Raw genomic sequence first — 5,000 nt, 5'->3', positions numbered from 1 at the left:
TCCAAATGGGTGTGGGTTCAAATCCCACTCTCAACATTCATTTTGAGAAATTTCTTGACGGTCCTTGTTTGGATTTAGCAATTATATTATCTTTTAACCGATATTTAATATTTTGATCTCTAAACGTGTATACAGAATACAGATGGATTAATTTTTTTTTCAAGCATCAAAGTTGAGATGGCCGAGTTGGTCTAAGGCGCCAGATTAAGGTTCTGGTCCGAAAGGGCGTGGGTTCAAATCCCACTCTCAACATTCATTTTGAGAAATTTCTTGACGGTCCTTGTTTGGATTTAGCAATTATATTATCTTTTAACCGATATTTAATATTTTGATCTCTAAACGTGTATACAGAATACAGATGGATTAATTTTTTTTTCAAGCATCAAAGTTGAGATGGCCGAGTTGGTCTAAGGCGCCAGATTAAGGTTCTGGTCTGAAAGGGCGTGGGTTCAAATCCCACTCTCAACATTCATTTTGAGAAATTTCTTGAGGGTCCTTGTTTGGATTTAGCAATTATATTATCTTTTAACCGAGGTTTAATATTTCGATCTCTAAACCTGTATAAAGAATACATATGGATTAATTTCTTTTTTTCGAGCATCAAAGTTGAGATGACCGAGTTGGTCTAAGGCACCATTTTGGTTTGGTCCTTATATGGATTTAGCAATGATTTTTATCCCTATACCTTTATAAACAATACGAATGGGTTAATTTTTTTTCAAGCATCAAAGTTGAGATGTCCAAGTTAGTTTAAGGTTTTGGACTAAAAGGGTGTGGGTTCGAATCCCACTCTCAACAATTATTTTGAAAAATTTCTTGATGATCCTTATATTATTTACCAATTATATTATCTTTTAAATTGAGGTTTAATATTTTGATCCTTAAACCTTGTTAAGAAATATGGATAGATTAATTTATCAATTTTAAGCATTAATGTTGAGGTGCTATTGTTTCAAAGTAATCAATTCCTATTCTTTATGACATTGAGATGAAGATTTTTTTATGAAGGAATCGAGACCTAAAGAGGTTTCTATTGAGCTGCCCAAAAATGTGGAATAGTAAGTAGTGGAAGAAGTTTGCCGAAGAAATCGAGGCCTTAAAAGCTCTATATTGGCCCAACCAATAATTCGTGCTATAAACAGATTCCTAACAAGACGTTCCGTATATGAGCCTCTTCAAACATGACTCTTCTTCTGGCAATCCAATCTACCACTTTTATAAAGAAATCAAGTGCCAAAAGTTACTGGATGAGGATAGGAGAGACCATTTTCGGACATAGTTGGCAATGGGTGCATTGTCTCCTCCACTCTTTAGAAGAAGATGAACTAGCCACGTCACCCCCAAATCAAACATTCCATTAGTCTTTCTCTATACTTGTAGGAATTGCTTCGAAATAATCCAATAGCATAACTTAACCAAGATTTGCTTGGAAATTAAGTAATGTTTGATAAACCCATTACTTATGAGATATGACATCTTAAGGTTACACATGATTGAAATTCCATAGTCAGTTGGATAATTTTAAAGAGCTAAACCAAGTAACATGACAAAATAATCATAATGCTTCTTTCTAATATACCTTCGATTTACGACCTAAATGACCTCCAAATTGAAATTTTATAAGAGGTCTTATTTCATGATTTATAAGGACTACGAAAAATTTTAAAACCATTGGATCGTGTGTGGGGATCTTAATGAATTTTAATGGTTTTAGAGGTTAACATGACTTATGCTCGCTTTATGGCCATAAACGTTATAATACTACAAGTAAAGGTTATTATGTGTTACAAGCAATATGTTACACCTTAGGTTAGCCCACAGACTTCCAAGTACTAAGATGATAACCCAAGGCCATGAATCGTCACGTAAGATTACCACATGTAATATAGATACAAATAATCAACTACTTGTCACAATCGCACTTTGATGGCAGCGGACTTGCGATTGTGTGGCACACACTTCCTAGCAACAAGTGAGTTAAGCCTATTTGTTCTTGCGTTGCCTACGGCCAAGCGACGTATACTCGAGCCTTTGGTCCCGATGCAAGAAGAATATTTTAGAAAATTGAGCAGAGAAATTTCGAAAGAGAGTTTTGAAAGCAAGATTTGAGAAATTGAAATTGGTGTTATATGGGAATATAAGCAAAAGGCAACAACAACGGCTTACTGCATCTAATTATCAGGTAGGGAGAAGTTGACTGCATGCATGGCGACATGATCTGTTATGTAAAGAAGAAATGTCGGTTGCCCTCCATTTCTTTCTTTATGCAAGAAAAAGTTGTAGGCACCTTTATTAGCATCTTGAATAAGGTAGATCTGAGCATGAGTTACATGTACCTACATTAACTATCTTATTTTTATTTTAGCTAAAATAAAGTTATTATCATACGCCTAACATGTCTAATATGTGTGAAAAACTTGAAAAATAGTTAACTAAAACGTTATCATGAACTAAAATATTCGTAGAATTCATTTTAAACTATTAATGATGTCAACAAACACAAAATCGAATTAAAAATAATTTCAAAGTAATGCAAATGTCATAATCTAATCTACGGGTTACAACATTAAATGTAAATGCGACTACTCTAACTTTATTCTTATGGATTCCATAGAGATGTCGTCATTGGGAATAAAGATGTCTTACATTTACTTGAAAAAAAGTAGCATTTCGCTTGAGTATTTAAAGAAATACGTAGTAAGTAGTTCCACTATTGGGGTTGGAAAATGCAATCACATGCAATCATGGTGAGACCTATCCTTTCATAAAATATCATGGCTTTAGTTTCTACTTTCTAGTCCGGGTAGAGTTGAATGGTAGTACTTCTCTATACATGACCCATGTGCGTGCACATGTACCCACTAGAGGGCTCGTAAATGTACCTCTAGGTCTGCCTATGGGCTAGTGTATACTCATTATGCTGAAAGACATAGGAGCAAAGGAGCGCACACAATATCTTGGTGTACATAATATCATAGTGTATGCGTTGTACTAATGATTAGAGAAGTATCTCGATGCATGTGAAATAAAGTATGTTTGAGGTCCCATAGTTTCAAATCATGGTACATACTTACGATGCAAATCATACCTCCATTCCTTTTCATGACATAACGTTTCTATTAGACATGCATACGTTCAATGGTATATCTTTTATGGTTAACATACATAACTTTTCAATATCCCATAGGCATAATATTAACATGCTAACATAGTATACATGATGTGACATATGGCGGATCATGCATCATATAACCTTCATATCATACCATAGTTCATATTATAGCATAACTCATATCATACCATAAATCGTCACATAACATATTACACATCAAATATCATAACATAAAAAAATATGACATGTACAACGACCAAAAGGTACGTTGTAACAACCTGATTTTCGAGGAACTCGAGCCACGAACCGTTACCTTACTGATTTGAAAATAATTAGAAATACGTAAAATTTAAAACCTTTGAACTTGCATACATATAAGGAAATTAAGATTAAGTACGACATCGTTCAATAACACTTCATAAACTGAAAATCCACAACGCACACACAAAAGAAAATGACACAGGTAGTTCATAAAATCCAGTAATACAAACAAAACGTAGAGGGTTCGTAAGGAAAACATATCAATGGGGTACATGACACTGATCCAACCCAAAACTCCATAGCCCCAAGCTCGTGTGCGCCTCTGCCTCGACCGCTCCATCACGCCTCATGTGAAAGAAAGTCAAAGTAGTAGGCATGAGTATATAAAATACACTCAGTAAGCAACTTGCTGATAGTTTATATTTTGTTATTAAGTCTTATTGATCTTGTTCATACGTTTGGTATTTTTTCTCTTTTGGGGATTTGTAGCCCTCATCTAGGCACTTCCTAGGCTACACCCTAGGTTTTCTCATTCTACTCTCTCTGCGTTCTTGGTTCTATCTAGACCCCCAGCCCTCAGAATATTTTTAAGTTCTTTTTGTCTCTGGGTTAGTCATTTCTACTAGTCTCACATCATCATCATATCTCAAAGTCCACGAGGCGCGACCTCGGTACTCAAGGTTCATGCATTCTAGGAATCGACCAACTCTCAAGTGTACTACTGTGGACCCCAACAACTCGTGATAGGTTCACTTAAAGTAAACTAACTGGAAAACTTCCTATAAGTCCCCACAAAATACCATCTAAAATAATAGGCCAACTCTATAGTTATTCGAACCCCTGACAATCGAACCAAATTTAGGATTAGGGATTAATTGGTGAACCCCTAATCGTCTCTGTATAACCGCTAACTCATACGCATGAACAATAAATCTCGACCAACTCCAATGCATCAATTTAGACCCCTGTCACTTGTAACATGTTCACTCATAGAAAATTAACTGGCAAACTTCCTATAAGATCCCACAAGGTACCGTCAACAATAAAATGACCAGATTTATAGTTATTTTGACCCCTGACAATAGAGTAAGGGTGACGATGAGGAGTTAGTTGGTGAACTTCTAATCATCCCCATATAACCATTAATATCAGAACATACGTGACAGAGACATGGTATAATGATCTAATCATGGAAACCTAGTCACAAATTTCAATCATAGGACAGTTCATATGAGCTTTAGTAACATACATAATCACATTCAATATGTGTCATCTCAACTCATTCTATATTCAAACATAGATAATCGGTTTTACATGGCATGCTTTATATCATACTAAAAGCATGCCCTCAATTTCGGTAATATCATAACTCAATGGTTCATTCCTAGATAAACATGCACTATAACATTTAGTGTGCTCTTACATGCATCAACCAACTCATTTCATGTTCAAATTTCTAAGACATGCTACTCATATCATATTTTCATGCGTACTACGAGCATAGCTAAATCCAAGGTTCCTGGTGCCACTTACCTGGGAGGCATGACACTATTTGTTTGAGTTTGCGTCTTTCGTGGGTTCCAAAATTTGTCAAACTCCTCAAACAATTCCTACATTGGTAAAAATG

General features: G+C 35.3%; 3 non-coding genes across 3 annotated transcripts in view; all 3 read left to right on the top strand.

The window, feature by feature from the left end:
- Positions 1–36, top strand: part of TRNAL-AAG — an 81-nt gene extending 45 nt beyond the window's left edge. The window contains exon 1 of the tRNA in view: positions 1–36. This exon is cut by the window's left edge and continues 45 nt beyond it. This is a non-coding gene — a tRNA (tRNA-Leu).
- A 135-nt stretch (positions 37–171) lies between these two features.
- Positions 172–252, top strand: TRNAL-AAG. The gene has a single exon. It is a non-coding gene; the product is annotated as a tRNA-Leu (tRNA).
- A 135-nt stretch (positions 253–387) lies between these two features.
- TRNAL-AAG lies at positions 388–468 on the top strand. Its single transcript has one exon. It is a non-coding gene; the product is annotated as a tRNA-Leu (tRNA).
- The last annotated feature ends 4,532 nt before the right edge of the window (positions 469–5,000 follow it).

The sequence above is a fragment of the Cucurbita moschata genome, unplaced genomic scaffold, assembly GCF_002738365.1.
Source record: "Cucurbita moschata cultivar Rifu unplaced genomic scaffold, Cmos_1.0 Cmo_Scf00146, whole genome shotgun sequence".
NCBI lineage: Eukaryota > Viridiplantae > Streptophyta > Magnoliopsida > Cucurbitales > Cucurbitaceae > Cucurbita > Cucurbita moschata.
This window is presented reverse-complemented; position numbering and strand designations above follow the sequence as displayed.